General features: G+C 46.5%; 2 long non-coding RNA genes across 2 annotated transcripts; one reads left to right on the forward strand and one right to left on the reverse strand.

Annotated features, from left to right (window-relative positions):
• Positions 1 to 16435: 16435 nt before the first annotated feature.
• On the reverse strand, positions 16436 to 17347 carry LOC143672506 (uncharacterized). The gene is made up of 3 exons (XR_013169880.1): positions 17297 to 17347; positions 17164 to 17205; positions 16436 to 17046 (listed from the first exon to the last, which is right to left on the reverse strand). It is a non-coding gene; the product is annotated as an uncharacterized LOC143672506 (long non-coding RNA).
• An 80-nt stretch (positions 17348 to 17427) lies between these two features.
• LOC143672488 (uncharacterized) lies at positions 17428 to 19767 on the forward strand. The gene is made up of 3 exons (XR_013169877.1): positions 17428 to 17538; positions 19309 to 19539; positions 19651 to 19767. It is a non-coding gene; the product is annotated as an uncharacterized LOC143672488 (long non-coding RNA).
• Positions 19768 to 20589: the final 822 nt, after the last annotated feature.

Consider the following 20589-nt stretch of genomic DNA (forward strand, 5'->3'; position numbering starts at 1 on the left):
TTATATTATGCATTTTATATGTATCAAGTACTCATGATGGTGGAGGAAACAGACGTGTAACAGGTAACTGAAAAAGAAATAGTGTTCTTGTCCAGCCCCGTAGGGTTTCACCATGTGCTTCAGGGGATTGGCAACCAGCCGAAGACACCGACACAGATTGCTGGAGTTCTTTCTCTTAATGTCTTCCTCCTCTCTGGTAGTCAGTCCCACAAATTTCAGCTGCCCTGCCCTCCCCAAACCCCATCTCTGTTTCAATAGCTCAGCAAGACCACTGGATTCCCTGAGACTCCCCTCCCTATCCTGCAGTTTGAGAACTATCTCCAGATAGAAAGCTACCCTGTTCTGTGCTGCCTGCGGTTGAATGTCTGAAAGTAGCTGTTCCCTATGTGCTGTACAATTTTCTCCTATTTACAGAGGGAGGATAATTCCAGGCCACCTTACTTCTTTGTAGACAGAAGTGGATGTTGATTTTTCTGATTATAAAAATAATATAACCCAAACACTCCTGGGCCACAGTGGCCTGAAGTCACACTTAATGTGTCACTAACCCGAGTCATGTAGCTTCTCACTTCTGCTGAAATTCCTGCCCTCCTGCCGCCTGCACAGTGATTCTCATCCACGCAACATAAAATCCAGTGTCCTCTCACCTGCCATGCAGGAGACCCGGGTTCAATTCCCGGTCCATACACTTCCCAAAAAACAATCTAGCAAAACAACAAAGAACAAACAAACAGAACTTCAACAAATGGTGCTGCAAAAACGGGAGCTCACATGGAAAAATAACGCAATGTGGGCCCACCGTACAACATACCAAAAAAATCCAGTGTCCTTACTACAGCCAACACCAACTGCCATACACGGAAGCCTGACCATACGGCACCCACCAGCCCTCGTCAAACCATCAGTTAGAGCTTTGTGAATGACCCCAGGTGAGAAGAGCAGAAGAATCACACAGACCGCCAACCTATAGGCATATGAGAAAGAATAAAGTTTTGCTTTAATCTGCTAAATTTGGGGGTTCTTTGTTATGCAGCAACAGATAACTGATACACTTACCATGGCCTACAATCCCTTTGTGATCTGACTCACTGCTACCTCCCTCCACTGATCCTCTCACTCTGCCCTGGCCCCACTGCCCGACTTGCTGTTCCTCATACAGGCCTGGCGCTGTCTGGAACACTCTCCACAAATAACCACAACACTCATTTGTAGAGACCCAACCTGGCACTCGTTATCCCTGTTATCCCACCCTTCTATTCTCCACAGCACTTTTCACCACCTGACATACTATGCCTTGATTTGCTTTGTCTATCTAGTAATTTTTTATTTGATGCTGGGTATGGTGAATTTTATTATTTATTTTTGTTACAAAACCTTTTATTATACCCTCCCAATGTACGTTTCTGTAAAATTATTTTAGAATCCGTTAAATCACTGTGTATTTTAACTGTGACACAGAAATGGAAGCAAACTCAGAGGACTCACATGATATAAATCTGTTGAATAAGTAATCAATACATTTATCAAATTTAAATTTCAAAGCTGTGTTTCTATTCAAGAACATACATTCTCCTTTCAGCCACAGACCAGCTTTCTGAGGCCTAAGGACTAAGACCATCTCATTCCCTTTTTGTAGACTGAGACCGGAGTCTGAGGGATTAAGTAGTTTCGCCTAAAGACGTTTACTCAGGTAATTGTCGGGCTTTCAATTCTCTGTTTTGTCAGTGAGAAACCTAATTATGCATATTAGTTAAGATTCTTTTAGTTGCAAGTGACAGATACACAATTAGAAAAAGCTTAAGCAAAAAGTGAAATTTTTAGATGATGACTACGGACAGGATACAGCTGCTTTTATTTACATCCAAGACCAGAGACGCAAATGCCATCAAGGTTCTGTTTCTCATTTTTGTTTCTGTTGTGCAAAAATGGTTATAATTGTTTTTGATATATATACGCATTTACTTAGATTAGATGCATTTTTAGACACTATGAACAAATCAATGAAGTTAGAAAATTTAATTTTATGGATTTAGACAGTGGTTTCCAAATCTGATTGTTGTCCTAGAATCACTTAGAAAGCTTAAAATGAAGATGTATTTCCAAGACCCACCCATAAAGATTCTGATCAATAGGTAAAGCAAAGTGGAATCTTTTTTAAAAAAATTTTTATTAATAAAACCAATCAACATACAATATGAACATTCTTTTTTATCACATAATTGTATATTCATCATCATGATCATTTCTTAGAACATTTGCATCAATTCAGAAAAAGAAAAAGAAAACAAAAAAATGCATACATGCCATACCACTTGCCCTACCTTTCATTGATCACTAGCATTTCAATCTACTAAATTTATTTTAACATTTGTTCCTCCTATTATTTATTTATTTTTAATCCATATGTTTTACTCATCTGTCCTTACTGTAGATAAAAGGAGCATCAAACACAAGGTTTTCACAGTCACACAGTCACATTGTGAAAACTATATCATTATACAATCATCTTCAAGAAACATGGCTATTGGAACACAGCTCTACATTTTCAGGCAGTTCCCTCCAGCCTCTCTGTTATGCCTTAACTAAAAAGGTGATATCTATTTAATGCATAAGAATAACTTCCAGGATAACCTCTTGAATCTGTTTGGAATCTCTCAGCCATTGACATGTTATTTTGTCTCATTTCACCCTTCCCCCTTTTGGTTGAGGTTTTCTCAGTTCCTTAATGCTGAGTTCCAGCTCATTTTTAGGATTTCCGTCCCACGTTGCCAGGAAGGTCCACACCCCTGGGAGTCATGTCCCATGTAGAGAGGGGGAGGGCAGTGAGTTTGCTTGTTGTATTGACTGAGAGAGAGAGGCCACATCTGAGCAACAAAAGAGGTTCTCTTAGGCCTGATTTTAAGCAGGCTTAGCCTATCCTTTGCAGGGTTAAGTTTCATATGAACAAACCCCAAGACTGGGGGCTCAGCCTATTGCTTTGTTTGTCCCCAGGGCATGGTGGATTTTATATTGAATGTCTTCCCCACTAGTCACGGAACTCCATGTGGGCAGAGACTGCATCTGTCTTCTACACAGCTCTGTCCTGATGCCTGATCCCAATAAGGTACTCAATAAATACTTGATGAATAAGTAACTACCCAGTCCTCACTTGCTCAGAAGCCCCACCTGGCGACCTCCCTCCCCCATTTCAAGATCCTTCCCTGCCCTCGAAGTCCACGTAGTCCACATGGCGTCGAGGCACTCAGAACCATTCCAACTCAATCCTCACACCACACACCTCCTTGTGCTTCTGGTCACTTCACTCTAACCACTGCCCTCACCACTGACATGTCCCTGTCCTTCCCTCAAGACCACTGCTGCTGGCTCCACCAGGAAGTGAGTAGAAAATCAGCACCTTAAGGGCTCTGTAGCAGTTAGTTGGGCACTAAGATGTCAGAACTCTTAGCTTTTCAGGTATGCAGCTCCTCTCCACCTGGGCTTGGGGTACTGCCAAATTGGCTGGGCTGTCCATGGCTTCAAGCAGCAGCTCCTAGCTGCCCCTGGAACCACCTTGCCGTTTAGCTCTCAGACCCCATTGCAGGGGTTAGTCCCTGAGGCTAGCTCTGCCATCTTTCAGGGTAGATTCTGTCCTTAGGGGACCCGAGATCCCCACCACCCTGCCTATGAGGCTTCCAGGCCATTGCTTCCACAAGGCTAGATATGTCCGAGTGCAGGTCACTGGCCACATTGGAGATGTCTTTCCAGGAATGTTCGTAGCCCTCAAGTCAATCGGGAAATGCAAGTTAGGTGCAGATAGAGGAGGGACTGGCATCTCACACCCGTTGTTTATCTGGGCTCAGCCAGAGTGTCCTCATAGAGTAATCTTGAAAATTAAAGAAACCGTGGAAAACAATAAGGAAAAAATTCATTTTTAATACATCTTAACCAAAATATTATTTTGATATGATTCCCGCTAGTTGTTTCCCCATATGCATGTTTGTTTTCATGTATATGATGTAATTTGTTTACATTGTATACCTGCATATTTGTTTCATTTTCTCAGTTACTATAGTCGTATGATTAATTTTCCACCTTGTTGATGGGCTTCATCCCCAGATTCACAGAATTTTCAGCTGGCAGGATATAAAAACAAAGACGCAGTCCTGGCTTTCAAGAAACTTGCACCCAAGTTCAATAGACAAGATTTACGCACAAGAAGAAACGTGTGTATAATTCATGATAATAATGTCAGTATCGTTATTGCCAAACTGTACGGTGCATGCTGAAAGACTTGTAAGATTGTTGAGAAGAGATGACTGTGGGGGTAGGAGAGTAGGAGAAAGCTTTAGAGAGGAGACAGGCCTTAATCAGTGCTCTCAAGGAAAGGGGAAGCAGAGAGATCGATGTGTTTTGAGCACCTACTATGAGAGTCAGACGCTGAGTACACTTATTTATTGAGACACTTATAGATTGAGAAACACTTGGGCACAGGGCTATCAAGGGACTTGAGAGATGCCAGAAGCTGGCCCAGCAGCTACGCAGTGTGCAGACACTGAAACTGTTGTTTCCTGTGTGGTCTCCCCATCCCATCCCATCTTTGGAACCACGGCTAAGACAGGACTCTGCAGAACTAAAACCCAGCACTGAATACAGAGCACTTCCTCTCTCCCCCCTTCCTCCCTCCTTCTTCCTCCTCCCTCTCCTTTCTTTCCCCTCCGTATGTATTTTGGGTGAGTGCTAGTTGGTGCAGGCGCCGTGCTATGCTGTGGGGGGTGTGGTGGGAAACAGGCGGGACCAGGTCCCTGCCCTCCTGGAGATAACATTCTAGTGGGGTCGGGTGGGAACAGACTATAAGACCATGAACAAATAAATGGACAAAATAACGTCAAATGGTGATCTGGGCTTGGAGAAAGTAAGATACGGCAGATGTGATGGAGAGGATCAGGGGTAGGTGGGGTGGAGGCTTGCCCTACAGGAACATCTGAACTGCAACCAGAAAGGGCTGGAAAGCCTGCGTGTGAGTACTGGACTGGTCCAAGATGTCCATGGCAGACAAGAAGTGCATGCAAAGGTCCTGGGGAAAGGAAGGCCTTGGCCCATCTGGAATGACCAGTATAATTAGGGCAAGGCAGAGGGTGGGAGATGAGGTCACGCTGGCCTTGTGCCCGTGGCCAGGTTTTGGGTTTTATTCTATATGTTACGAGAATTCACAGGAGGATTGCAAAGAAGGAAGAGACAAGATTTGGTTTGTGTTTTGAAAGACCCCTCTGACATTGAGTGGTGGGGGGTTGGGGTGGAGCAAGAGAGGAATTAAGGATAACGGTTAGAGGTCTGAGAGATGACGGAGCCTGGACTGGGCGGTGGCAGTGGAGGTGGCGAGAGGGGGCATATTTGGGGGACATGGTGAGCCAAGGAATCTAGACTTGCTATGGCATTGGATCTGCAGAGGGGATGATTTCTAGGTTTTAGCCTGAGTCACAAGGTAGACATGGTGCCATCCTGAGATGGGAAAACTCGAGGGGAGAGCCAGGCTATAGGCTATCAATAAGCCAGGGCCACATTTTAACCACTTTCAAGTGTACAATTCTGCAGTATCAATTGCATTCACAGTATCGTGCTACCATCATCAATACCCATTACCCCAGCTTCTCATCAACTCAAACAGAAACCACACCCATTGAACAATAATTTCCCCTTCTTACCCCCAGCTCCCAAGAACCTGTAATCCACTGTCTCTTCTCTACGAACTTGCTTATTCTAGTTATTTCACAGAAGTGAGATAATACAGCACCTGTCTTTGCGAATGACTTATTTCATGCAACATGATGTCTTCAAGATTCATCCATGTTATATGTAGTATGTATCAGAGGTTCATTCTTTTTTATAGCAAAATAATATTCCACCATATATATTACATTTTGTTTATCCAGTGGACACCTGGCTTGTTTCCACCTTTTGGTTATCCTGAATAAAGCTGCTATTGAACATTGGTGCACACACAAAAAAAGCCAGGGCCAGCTCAGGTTGGGGTGCTTTGATGAGGCGCCATTTGTGTTCTCCGAGGAAGTCTCCAGGATGTCTCCACGAGCACTCCTGACTCTGGCAGGAATCTAAAGCTGCCTAAAATCCCAAATGAGAAAGCGCTAACCCTTAGAGCTGGGAAAAAAAAAAAGAAGATGTGGGCTGCGCCCTGAGTGTTGAGGGTTGATCTTGTGGTCTGGGCAGGAAACTGGGCACCTACATCCCTGAGTCCTCCTCCCATATTTGGTGTCATTTAACCAGAGAAGGATTTGAGCTGCCTGGAGTCATGGGGTGGGGGACCCTTGTGAAGCCCGGGCCCCATCCGCTGACCAGGTCTCCCCTCCAAGAAAACAGCAGCTGTCAGGCCTCCTCCCATTCTTGCCAAGAAAACCCAGAGTAAAAAGAGCTCGTTGGGGTGCACCAGACCTTACCTCTTCCCATGACCCCCTTGAGCCTCCCGGAGCCTGGTAGGGTGGGTGGGCTGTGTAACTGCTGGGACTGAAAGCCAGCCCTGGGCTCGGGTCTGAGAGACTCTAGACTCAGCCATTTGCCTCCTGCTTCCTCATTGGTGCAGCAACCTAGAAGTCAGACCCACCAGCCAGGATCAAGATGGGGACGGAGGAAGTAACAGATGTATCAACCACCTAGAATATCATAAATCCTCAGTCAGTACTGTTTCTAAAAATGAGGATACTGAACACGTTAGCTGTTTCAGTCTGCCAAAGCTGCCAGAATGCAACACGCCAGAGATGGGTTGGCTTTTAATAAAAGGGGATTTATTTCATTAGTTCTTCAGAGGAAAGGCAGCTAACTTTCACCTGAGGTTCTTTCTTACATGGGAAGGCACAGGGTGATCTCTGCTGGCCTTCTCTCCAGGCCTCTGGGTTCCAACTGCTTTCCCCGGGGTGATTCTTTTCTGCATCTCCAAAGGCCTGGGCTGAGCTGCAAGTGCTGAGATGAGGTATGCTGAGCTGCTTGGGCTGTGCTACATTGAGCTCTTTCATTTAAGCACCAGCCAATTAAATCAAACATCATTCATTGCAGCAGGCATGCCTCCTAGCTGACTGCAGATGTAATCAGTGACAGATGAGGTTCACATACCATTGGCTCATGACCACAGCAACAGAACTAGGCACCTTCACCTGGCCAAGTTGACACCTGAACCTAACTACCACATCAGCCTTCTCCATGCCAATGCAGTCAGCAAACCCCAGACTGTGGAGAAACTGCAGAAAAAAACCCCTGGTTTCTTAGCAAATGGAGAGCAAGGAGAAAAGAGATGAACAGGAACCTAAAGATTAAAGGAGACTTAAAAGACATATCAGCTAATCACAATGTGTGCTCCTTACTTGGCTCCCCATCCGAAAAGCTGGGAGGGAAAGCAACATTTATAAGACACTAGAAATATGAATACTAGATGGACAGTGGATGCTATTAAGGAATTAGCACTAATTTTTTAAGTTGTATGAAGGTATCGTGGTTGTGCTCTTTTAAAAAAGTCCTTATCTTTAAGAGATTCATGCTGAAATCTTTAGAGATAAATCGTATGACACTGTTTGCTTCAGAACTGTGAAGGGAGCAGATGGTAGGTAATAGGTGGGTTGTTTGGCACTGGGTGGATATGTAAGTGGGTATTCATTATAATATTCTAATAATTTTTGTGTATTTGCAAAATTTTTCATTAAAAAATTATCTGTCTGAATGAAGCTGAATGTGAGAATGATGGAGGAGGGCTGGGGACACAAATGAAATCAGAAAGAAAGATAGACGATAAAAGACTGAGATGGTATAATCTAGGAATGCTTAGAGTGTACAATGATAGTGACTAAATGTACAAATTAAAAAAACGTTTTTGCATGAGGAAGAACATAGGAATGTCATTATTGCAGGGTGTTGGAAATAGATGGTAATTAATATTTTAAAATTGTAACTTATGTGTGAGACTAAAGCGAAAAATGTTTATCTGGTATAAAATTTATATTTTGACTAGTGCATTTCCTAATATAACTTATGTAGACAGCTTAATTGAACACCATAAGTGCATGGAATCTTGAATAGGGCATGAGATTTTGTTGGTTTGTCCAGAGTGATGCCCTGATAAATCCCAGAGTGTTTTGAACAGTGAATAAAAAAGTATTTGCAAAGTCCCTTTGGGGAATAGTGAGAAAGGGGGAAAATTCAACTTCCCCAAGTTGAATTCTTGATATTCTCACAAGCAATGTGGACAACCAAATCAATAGGCTGAGCCCCCAATCTTGGGGTTTGTTCATATGAAACTTAACCCCACAAAGGATAGGCCTAAAATTAGGCCTAAGAGTCACCCCCAAGAGAACCTCTCTTGTTGCTCAGATGTGGCCCCTCTCTCCAGCCAACACAGCAAGCAAACTCACCACCCTCCCCCTGTCTACGTGGGACATGACTCCCAGGGGTGTGGACCTTCCTGGCAATGTGGGACAGAAATCCTAGAATGAGCTGAGACTCAGCATCAAGGGATTGAGAAAACCTTCTCAACCAAAAGGGGGGAAGAATGAAGAGACAAAATAAAGTGTCAATGACTGAGAGATTCCAAACAGAGTCCAGAGGTTATCCTGGAGATTATTCTTACGCATTAAGTAGATATCACCTTATTATTCAAGATGTAATGGAGAGGCTGGAGGGAACTGAAAATGCAGAGCTGTGTTCCAGTCTCTTGAAGATGATTGTATAATGATATAGTTTTCTCTACAATGTGACTGTGTGATTGTGAAAACCTTGTGTCTGATGCTCCTTTTATCTACCTTATCAATAGATGAATAAAACATATGGAATAAAAATAAATAATAAGGGGAACAAATGTTAAAATAAATTTAGATTGAAATGCTAGTGATCAATGAAAGGGAGGGGTAAGGGGTATGGTATGTATGAATTTTTTTCTGTTGTCTTTTTATTTCTTTTTCTGAATTGATGCAAATGTTCTAAGAAATGATCATGATGATGAATATGCAACTATGTGATGATATTGTGAATTACTGATTATATATGTAGAACAGAATGATCATAAGTTAAAATGTGTTTGTTGCTATATATTTTTTTATTAAAAATTTTTTTTAAATGATAATGTAAAAAAATTGTGTGGTTTTTTAAGGTGGAATTGAAGTTCAGAGAGAGAAAGTAACTGGTCTGTATTAGTTAGAGTTCTCTAGAGAAACAGAATCAACAGGGAACACTTGCAAATATAAAATTTATAAAAGTGTCTCACGTGACCGCGGGAATGCAGAGTCCAAAATCCGCAGGGCAGGCTGTGAAGCCGACGACTCCGATGGAGGGTCTGGATGAACTCCACAGGAGAGGCTCGCCAGCCAAGCAGGAAATAGAGCCAGTCTCTTCTGAATCCTCCTTTAAAAGCTTCCAGTGATTAGATTAAGCATCACTCATTGCAGAAGACACTCCCCTGTGGCTGATTACAAACGGAATCCTCTGTGGATGCAACTGATGTGATCATGATCTAAGTCTATGAAATGTCCTCATTGCAAGAGACAGGCCAGCACCTGCCCAACCAGACAAACAGGTACCACCACTTGGCCAAGCTGGACATGAACCTGACCATGACACTGGTCCAAGGTCAGACACGAATGAGAGTTGGGCTTCAACTTCAGTTCCCACATCCCTGGCTCTTTCAGTGTATCCTCATGGCCTGTTCTGCAGAGGCTAGACAGATCCTATGACTTTCCAGGGGCAAGACCCGCCCTCCATACTCGTCTTTGTCCTTCTCCATGTCTGGCTGTGTCAACTCATCCTTCTTCCAGAGGATTCCCTGAGCCTTGCCACAGACCCCTCCACCTCCACCCTTGCTTCTCCATGCATAGTTCTTCCCGTGGAGTCACCCCTCCGCACGCCATCTGCCTTTCCTCTGACCAGGAGCTCCTGAGGGTGGGAATCGCGGACCTCATCTCTGCCATTCCCACCTGGTGCCCAACTCACATGATCAGGATTTGCCTTGCTCATCAGTATTTGCTGTCCTTGGCACACAGCTGATGCACAACAAGTATTTACTGAATGGACGGAGCATCCATGCATATTCATTCCTTCTACCATCTATTTCTTCTTTCTATGCTGTGCACACTCCCATCCACTCATTCATTCATTGTTACCTGAAAAAGTCAGTGGGCTCCCCAGCCAGCATCCTGAAAGAAGGGAGAACTCAGCTACGGTCCTTCCTTCTCACCACAAAGTGGAGATGTATATCTACCCATGAGATCGCCTGTTCCACATCTCTGCACTTGCATGGTCAGCCCCATGCAATCTCACAGCTGTGCCCCAGCACCATGCCCAGCACATGGTGACACTCAGCAAGTGTTTGCTGAATGGCTGAATGGATGGAAGCCTGGAGGAGAGCGGGGGTGACAGTGCTCACCCCCATATGGACCAGAACAGCAGGCCTGCCTGAGGAAGAGACCTGGTGCCCCAGAGCTTCCCCACCCAATGTTCCTGGACATCTGTCCTCACTCTGGGCCCTCTCAGTCCCCAGCAGCCTGTCCCACCTGCAGGGACCACATGCGGCAGATTCCAGGACTGTGCACAGCTGCTCTCAGGTCTGAGCATGGCTTGCCCCACGAACATGCCTACAAGGGAAAAGGCATCCCTTGGCGTGAGCCATTTAGCCTGTGTGAATGTGATTTTTTGTTTTAAAGCCACAACTTGGCAATCAGGTGCATTTTTTTAATGATTAAAAAAAATTAACAACAAACAAACAAAACAATAAGATATCATTCCATTCTACATATATAATCAGTAATTCTTAATGTCATCACATAGTTGCATATTCATCATTTCTTAGAACATTTGCATCGATTTAGAAAAAGAAATAAAAAGACAACAGAAAAAGAAATAAAACGATAATAGAGAAAAAAAAGTTATACGTACCATACCCCTTACCCCTCGCTTTCATTTACCACTAGCATTTCAAACTAAATTTATTTTAACATTTATTCCCCCTATTATTTATTTTTATTCCATATGTTCTACTTGCCTGTTGATATGGTAGATAAAAGGAGCATCAGACACAAGGTTTTCACATTCACAGAGTCTCATTGTGAAAGCTATATCATTGTACAATCATCATCAAGAAACATGGCTACTGGAACACAGCTCTACATTTTCAGGCAGTTCCCTCCAGCCTCTCCACTACATCTTGAACAACAAGGTGATATCTACTTAATGTGTAAGAATAACCTCCAGGATAACCTCTCGATTCTGTGTGGAATCTCTCAGCCATTGACACTTTGCCTCATTTCACTCTTCCCCCTTTTGGTCGAGAAGGTTCTCTCAATCCCTTGATGTTAATTCTCAGCTCATTCTAGGGTTTTTCTCAGTCCCTTGATGCTGAGTCTCAGCTCATTCCAGGATCTCTGTCCCATGTTTCCAGGAAGGTCCACACCCCTGGGAGTCATGTCCCACGTAAAGAGGGGTAGGGTGGTGAGACTGCTCGTTGTGTTGGCTGGAGAGAGAGGCCACATCTGAGCAACAAAAGAGGCTCTCTTGGGGGTGACTCTTAGGCCTAAATTTTAAGTAGACTTGACCTAACCTTTGTGGGGTTAAGTTTCATACGAACAAACCCCGAGACTGGGGGCTCAGCCTATAGCTTTGGTTGTCCACACTGCTTATGAGAATATCAAGAATTCAACTTGGGGAAGTTAAATTTCTCCCTGTTCTCACCATTCCCCGAAGGGGGCTTGCAAATACTTTTCCAATCACTGATCAGATCACTCTGGGATTCATCGGGACACCACTCTGGACAAACCAACAAAATCTCATGTGCTACCTGAGATTCCAAGTACTTATGGTGTTCAATCAAACTATCTGTATAAGTTATATTAGGAAATGCACTAGTCAAAATATAAATTTTGTAACAAATAAACATTTTTTGCTTTAGTCTCACACATAAGGTGATATTTTAAAATATTAATTACCATCTATTTTCAGCACCCTGCAATAATGACATTCCTTTATTCTTCCTCATGCAAAAACATTTTTAAAATTTTGTACATTGTACATTTCACTATTGTTATACACTCTAGGCATTCCTAGATTATACCATCTCAATCTTTAACATCTATCTTTCTTTCTGATTTCATTTATGTCCCCAGCCCTCCTCCCTCTATCATTCTCACATGCAACTTCATTCAGCGTTTTAACATAATTATATTACAGTTAGGTAGTATTGTGCTGTCCATTTCTGAGTTTTTGTATCCAGTCCTGTTGCACAGTCAGTATCCCTTCAGCTCCAATTACCCAATATCTTACCCTATTTCTATCTCCTGATGGTCTCTGTTAAGAACAAATTATTCCAAGTTTATTCACTAATGTCAGTTCATATCAGTGAGACCATACAGTATTTGTCCTTTAGTTTTTGGCTAGTCTCACTCAGCATAATGTTCTCAAGGTCCATCCATGTTGTTACATACTTCAAAAGTTTATTCTGTCTTAAAGCTGCATAATATTCCATCGTATGTATATACCACAGTCTGTTTAGCCACTCATCTGTTGAAGGACATTTTGGCTGTTTCCATCTCTTTGCAATTGTAAATAATGCTGCTATAAACATTGGTGTGCAAGTGTCCATTTGTGTCTTTGCCCTTAAGTCCTCTGAGTAAATACCTGGCAGTGGTATTGCTGGGTCGTATGGCAATTCTATATTCAGCTTTTTGAGGAACCGCCAAACTGCCTTCCACAGCGGTTGCACCATTTGACATTCCCACCAACAGTGAATAAGTGTGCCTCTTTCTCCGCATCCTCTCCAGCAATCAGGTGCATTTTATTTACCAGTAGCTGCTGCTTCAGACCTGATGAGCCCTTAGCTCCGACAGGGCCACCTTCTCAGCCTTCAAGATCAAGGACCACTGCCTGGAGCATACTCTATGCCCATCTCCCCTGCAGACTCTGGGCATCCCAGGAGCAGTGACTGGGTCAGCTTTGCTCACAACTGCATTACCTGGCAAAATCAGCACAGGGCTAGGCAGATGAGAGGCTCACAATGAATGTGTATTGAATGAATGAATGAATGAATGATCCCATCACACCTTAGTTAACATTTTGTCACTGCTTCTCAGTCTCCCACCTCCTTCTTCACACCAACTCCTGGCTGGGCGATGGGGGGTGTTCCCCTTGGCTGGGGGTTGATTCTGAGAGTGACCAGGCCAGGCCAGGCCAAGCAAGGACCTTCCAGAGGCTGAGGCTCGGGAGACCAGGAGGGTTCCAAGCTGCCAGCTAGCCAGGCTCCTCCTTCCAGGTCCCTCTTGCCTCCTTAGAAGATCCAAAATATTGCTGTCCAAGGGCAAGACAGGTTGTTTTTCTGCTTAGGTGCCATGTGCATATATACCCACATACAGTAAGGTGCATAGATGTTAGAGACGCAGCTGAAAGGGTGTTTACACGTGTATCCACCTGTGTAACCACCACCCAGATAAAGGTATGGGACATTCCACGGCCCCAGTGGGCTCCCTGCTGTTATAGTAAGACTATGTTCAAAATCATAGGATTAAAAAAAAAAATGAAGGATGCCTTTCTTCCTTTTTTTCAAAAATGTGTAGTGGTCTGTGATTGTGAAAACTTTGTGTCTGATGCTCCTTTTATCTACCATATCAACAGACGAGTAGAACATATGGAATAAAAATAAATAATAGGGAGAACAAATGTTAAAATAAATTTAGTTTGAGATGCTAGTGATAAATGAAAGCGAGGGGTAAGGGGTATGGTATGTATAATCTTTTTTTTTTCTGTTATCATTTTATTTCTTTTTTCTGTTGTCTTTTTATTTCTTTTTCTAAATCGATGCAAATGTTCTAAGAAATGATGAATATGCAACTATGTAATGATATTGAGAATTGCTGATTGTATATGTAGAATGGAATGATATGTTAATATTTTTGTTTGTTGTTAATTTTTTTTAATTAATAAATTAAAAAAATGTGTAGTGGTATTTGGACAAATGGGAAATTGAACAAAACTCACAGTCACCTGGCCTGGCCCCATCTTAGTGCTGAGTGCGGGGGGGCCAGGCAGGTCCTCTTGTCACATGAGAGCTCTGGGCTGTGGTTTTTCCCGCCCTGCAGGATCCTGTGAACAAGTGCAGGCAGGGAGGACAGAGAGAGGAGGGAGGGAGGGAGGCTGCATTCTCGCTGCTGTCTCCTTCACTTGATTTCAGCTGAGGGTTCAGGCATGGACAGTGAGCCTGGGCCTGCGCTGTGATGTGAGGGAGGAAAGGGCAGAGTTCAGGGAACGAGAAGACATACCTCCTGCCCCCACAGAGCCTGCAAGCCTCGAGAGCCCAAGTTTGAGGGTGTTTCCCTTTTTCATTCCAGCACCTGGAGCCCTTAGGAGCTGCTACAGGCAGGGGGCAAAGATGGAGTTGTGATCAAAGTTTCCACTAACCACCCAAATACTGGCATCAGGCTGCCCCCACGTCCCACTTTCCCCCACCCCCCTCACCACACTGCTCAGCCAGACCTCTCCCCCTCCACTTTGGATGCATCCTGTCCTCTTCTGCCTTTACTCCTTCGCTTCACACCCCCGGGAACACCCCTCTCTACATCTCCACACCTTGAGATCAAAGAGCTCAGACCTGCTGCAAAGCCTCGGAAGGCCAGCTCAATCCGGCCCACCAGGTGGGGTCTGCCGCCGGCTTCACCTACATCCAAGGCTCGGACCTGTGCCGGCGACAGGGATGAGCAGGAGGCTTGTTGGCCGCGGACCAGCCCGGCTGATCTGCGTGCCTCTCAGGCTGGGGAAAGGGCTCGCCTGGGGTCAGTGCAATCGATATCTCATCTGCAGCTCTCCTAGCGGAAGTGATGGCTATTGGAACATGGTAATGGGTGTTGTCTAGTGGAAGAGACTAATCTCCCCAGCTGTGGCGGGCTCTGCAGGTGGCCCGCACGCCAGCGGGCTCAGCTCCGCCACCGGCTCACTCACCCTGCCACAGCAGTCGCATCTGCCCTCCTGCTGCTGCTGGGGCTGTCGAGGCACTTTTAAAGCCACAGCAGCCTTGCTGCATGCAGAGGTCAGCCACAGTGTTCCTGGCCACTTCCTGGCACAGAGTTTCAGAGGTGATCCCAACCCTCTCCCTCAGAGTACAGAAAGAGAGACTGAGGCAAAGGATTTCCCCAAGGAGGAGGGCCAGAACTAAATTTAGGTCTCCAGACTCCCGGGCCAGTACCATATAGAATGCTGACAGTAGCAAACCCGTGGCCAGGGGTCAGACTTGGCCCTTGGATATATTAGGGTTTTCCATTGGCAAGCTCAGTGCTTCTTGAAAAAAATAGAATTTGAATATCATTGCTGTTGGCCACAGTCCCCACTGCTCCCTAATGTCTCATGCTCAGCCAGCTTCACTCATTTCATCAGATGTTGGTCCTTGGAAGCATCTAGCTTGGCCGCCCCTAACTGAAGTCTGTCTCAGGTTCTCGTCTCCAATAAGCTCTCTGCACAGATCAGTAAAACGGAGGTCTTGGCATAGTGGGGTAAGAGGAAGGGACTCAGCCTCCTCCTCTGGCCAGTGGTGTCCACTTGCCTGATCCTGGATTTCAGGCCGCAGAGGCCTGACGAGCTGTGAGCCCGGGAGAGCCAGGGTTGCATCATTCATGCACACAGCTATCAGTGATGCTCAGTGCACATTTCAGCAAATATTAACTGAGCAGCTGCTATGTGCCAGGCCCCACGCCAGGCCCTGGGAACACCTCAGCGCAGCTAACATACAGCCCTTTGTTTTAATGCCTTCCTGTACTGCTTCTCCACGGAGCCATCCAGAAACTCGGCAATGAGTTGTGACTCTCTAGTGGTGGAATTCTAGACACCTGTTACCCCAAGCAGCCTGATGTCATGGAAAGCTGCATGACTGTCACTGCCACAAACTTACTGTATGACCTTAGATACATTTCCCTAAATGTAAAATGCAGCGCTTGGACTCAATGACCATTCGGGTCCTTTTATTTTCAAATCAAATGTCCTTTTTCTTTTTTCACTTTTTTAGAGAATGTTATAGGTTTACAGAAAAATCATGCAGAAGATACAAAGTTCCCATATACTCCCCTCATGCACAGTTTTCCCTATTATTAACTCCTTGTGTCAGTGTGGTGACTTTGTTACAATTAATGAAACATTATTAATATAAATATACCATTAACTGTAATTCATGGTCTGCATTAGAGTTCACTTTGTGCTGTACAGTCCTATGATTTTTTAAAAATTTTATTCTAGTAACATATAGAAAACCTAAAATTGTCACTTCTATCCACTTTCACATATACGATTCAGTGATGTTAATTACATTTACAATGCTGTACTGCCATCACCCTCCATGACCAAAACTTTCCCATCACCCCAAACAGAATCTCTGTGCCCGTTCCCTACCCTTACTCCGGCCCCTGATAAACTGTTTTCAGACTGTATGAATTTGCTTCATTCTAATTTTTCATATCAGTGAGCTTAAGCAATATTTGTCCTTTTGTGCAAATATCTTTTTAACAGCTTGTGTGGCTGTGAAACTCCTCCAGCATTCTCCTCCGAGGCTGCTGGCAAGACCCTGGAGGATCCGGTGATGGGGCAGCCCACGGAGTTTTAGATGTGGTTCCCGCCCGCTTGTCTGAGTGCTAGATGAGCTCAGACAAACCAGTACGAAAGGACTCCGGGCTGATTCCCTTTGTGACTTTTTAAATGGCGGATCAGCGTTTACCAAAAGTGGTTCATGCACCTCCGGGAGTGGGTGTTCCTTGTGATCTGGGCAGATTCTGGGAGTAGGGGACAAGTGGAGAGACCACTCAAACTGTCTGAGACTGGAACCCAGAAATCTGCCTATTTAGCAAGTTACCCAGGTGATTTTAATGCCCCTGAAGTTTGAAAACCACAGACCTGTAAAGAAAAGGCCACTAGCATTCACCTAAGGGAGGCCTGATGAGCAGGTACAATGGTGGCTCTTTGTTACGTCTTCTTCAGGACCCGGGTGGGGCCTAGGCATCTGCATGCTCAGTCAGGACCGCGGATGCCTCCGTCTGTAAGCCCCATTCACCAGCATCCCTGCGTAATACGAGCCCAGTTGCCAGGGCCTTCCAGTGCCCTCCCCTCCGCCCCAGAGCCGCAGGAAACACTGGTGAGCACAGCTGTAAAGGGCCCCTCTTTAGAACTCAGGCAGACCTGGATTTGAAGCTGTAGCTGAGTGAGTCTCAGTTTCCTCATCTGTAAAATGGAATCGATATTAGCACTCATCCTCTGGGGTTATCCTGAGGAAGCGATTATGGACATAAGGAACTTAAAACAGAGCTAGCACCTGGCAACTGTTCAAGGAACAAGAACTGTCCTATTATAGCCAGGCAGTGGCTTCCTCCCTCTGCCCCCTCCCCTTGACCCTGGGGGAGGGTCAGCCACCAATTGTGACTAATCATGACATTAGCCCCCCCACTGAGGCTTGCCGGGACCAAGCGGGGCACTCAGTTAAGACCGTAATGAAGCGGCTGTGAAACAGGAGGACTTCCCATCTGGGGGCCTGGGCTGACCCGACTCTCGCCTGAGGTATATGAAATCACTGTGGGGGCCCAGCCCTCCCCCCACCCGGCTGTTTATCCCGAGTGCTGATCATTTATTCATGCCAGGGTTGCGCACGCCGGTCCCGCGCTCAGCCCTGCTCCCATCTCCCGTTTGTCTTCACTGCTCTTCCCCTGGGCCTCACCCTGCCCCTGCCAGGTCCTTTTCATGATGACAGATGTTCCCGGCCACGACTCCAGCAGAGGCAGCCCCCAGCCCTCGGCAGCCGCCCAGAGGATGGCTGGCCCTCCAGCTGGAGTGGGCAGGGAGGGACGAGGGGGAGAAGGGAGGAGAGCGGGGAGGAGAGGGGCTCGGCCCCCTTTCCCTTCCTGTGGGTGGGAGCTGGCCCAAAAGCTGGGGGTGAGTTTCTAGAAAAGCTTGGGAACAAAACAGGCATGAGTTAAAAACTCAGTGGTGCCTTTTACTCTGTGTGTGGCTAGGGAGAAGTTTTGACTCCTCCTCTAGGGACTTTTCATTTGTTCAGCAATTATCTGTTGCATGTATTCCATGCACTCAGCACTGTTCTAGGTGGCGGGGCCATGGAAGCAAATGAAACAAGCACTAGGGTGGGGCTTGGATAGGGTGGTCAGGGAGACCTCCAAGATGAATGAGTAGGGGGCAGCTGTGGGAAAAGTACAAGGAAGGGTGTTGTAGGCACAGGGAACAGCATATTCAAAGGACTGAGGTTCGAGGAACCAAAAGGAGTTCAGGGTCGTCTCGGCAGAGACAGAGAGGCAGAATGAGACTGGGGAGGTGAGCACGACCAGGTCACCTAGGGCCTCGTGGGAGCTGGGTGTATTCTAAGAACATTGAGAAGCCTCCTGAGGTTGAGAAGAGCCAGGTCAAGACAAAGCCAGGGCACCTCCTGAACCCAGGAGTCCTGTTCCCAGTGCTCCCAGGCCCTCCACCCCACTCTCCATGTCCACGTGTGCCCAGGGCTCAGAGAGGCTCCTGGGAGCAGCTGGCCCCCTGCACCTTGGCGAGTCCTGCAGGGGAGGGTTTCCCCAGGGAGTGGGGTCCCTGCTCCCTGTGAGTCCTCACAACAAGGCAGCTTTGTCTGGCAGTTTCCTGAGGACCCCAGCACTCCTCCCCAGGCCTCCTGCAGCAGCCCGCGTGGAGCTCTGAAAGAAGGCATTATCTGTGTCCCAGGGCAGATTGCTGGGAAGCGGGAGGCCAGGGCTGGCACACAGGGCCAGGCAGCAGCCTGCGGCCCCGATTCCTCAGGCTACAGCCCCAGAGAGAGGCTGGGGACAAAAGAGTGCTCTGGGGGAACAGCCGATCCATGCCCCACCTCAAATGAAGACAAGAAGACTACACAGGCGCTCTGCCCCACCCCCACCCCCCAGCAGTGTGGTCACTCAATCGCAGTGATCAGTGACATGGCCCTTTGTGCAGCCCCTGCCCTGTGGGAGAAGGGAGGCAGCAGGTAAGGCCTGGCTGCCTGTAACCAGATCGTCTGCCCCTCTCACTGGTCTTGGGGAGCAGCAAGCTGGGAATGATATGTTAAGGAGGACACTTTTCTAAGTGGGAAGATGCTTCAAGAAAGATCCATGCCTTAAGCCACCATTGGTCAGACACTGGCGGAAATGAAAACCAGAAAGAAGAAATGTCAGAAAAGCCAATGTCTGTAGCAGAACCTCTTCCTGGGTACCCTCCTGTGTACCCAGGAAGAGGTTATTGCTTAGCCCAGGTGAAAGGTTGTGAAGTACCTCCATGGGGATTATCTCCTTTAACACCCACACTGCTCCTTCGTGGCAGGTAACATTAGCCCCAGATGCAGAGGCCCAGAGAGGTTATGCCACCTGTCCAACGTCACACAGCTGATGAGAAGCAGAGCCCGGATTCAAATCCAGTAACGTCTGATGCCAGAGCCCAGGCCCTGAACGCTGAGCCTCCCAGCTCAGCCAAGTTGCCTGCCCGCCATAGCAGGGGTGTCCAGAAGCCCCACTTCAGCTCAGCCCAGTACCGGGAGTTTGGGCACCCCAGAAGGTAAGAACTGGGAGGACCCTTTGAGGCCCTCTGGCCAGGGATTCCCCAACACCAGTCATCCATCTGCCACCTTTAGGGAACCAACTAACATTTACTATTTTTCCTTTAAAGGCCTTTGCTTTCTTTGTTAAACGTGAGCTTAGCGAGTGTTAAGAGGCACTAAAAAGCATCAACCCAAGTCTCACTGGCACAGTGAGAAGGAATAGAAGAGAATTAAAAGGACAATATACTTTTTTTTTTTTTTTTTTTAGAGAGAGGGAGGAAGGGAAGGAAAGACAGAGAGAAGGAAGGAAGGATGGAAGGAAGGAAGAGAAACATTTTTAAACATTTTCTTGTTTTATTGTATTTTGTTTGTTCGTTTGTTTTTTACATGGGCTGGGGCCGGGAATCGAACCGAGGTCCTCCGGCATGGCAGGCAAGCACTTTGCCCGCTGAGCCACCGCGGCCCCGGACAATATACTTTTATCACAACTGGGTCCAATGGTTACATGTACCATCTTGCATGCCTGTGTTTGGGAAGCACGGATCACTGGACAAATGGGGAAACCAAGGCCCAGAGAGACGGGGCAAGCCCCGGATGCACGGCTGGTCATAGCAAAGCCTGGGCTGGAACCCAGACAGCTGATCTCTGGATGTGCCTTGCCCCAGGGGGCTGCACAGGGTCCAGCAAGGACAGTGAATGCTGCTGGGTGAGCAGAGCAGCTCCCCTTCTGAACTCAGCCCTCCTGGGAAAGGGTGCAAAGCTGAGGAGGAAATGGCCAGAACCACCCCCCACCCCCCACCTTAGCCTTCCACTGCATCTCTGCCCGCCGCTGATCCAGCTGGGTTGGGCACCGGTAAGCGGGCAGGGGTGTTGGCTTTGCTTTGCAGCCATCTTCAGAGGGCAGCCTGGAGAAGCCCCTGGGGTCAGGAGAGCTGAGGCCTCCAAGGGGAGCGGGGTGAGGCTACACGATCCCAAGGGAAGCCAGATCATAAGGGCAGCTGTGACGGACTGCTCAGCTCTAGGCACTGTGCCAGGGCTTTACCTGCGTCACCTCAGGTAAACAATCA

This window comes from Tamandua tetradactyla, chromosome 2, assembly GCF_023851605.1.
Source record: "Tamandua tetradactyla isolate mTamTet1 chromosome 2, mTamTet1.pri, whole genome shotgun sequence".
In the NCBI taxonomy this organism is placed as follows: domain Eukaryota; kingdom Metazoa; phylum Chordata; class Mammalia; order Pilosa; family Myrmecophagidae; genus Tamandua; species Tamandua tetradactyla.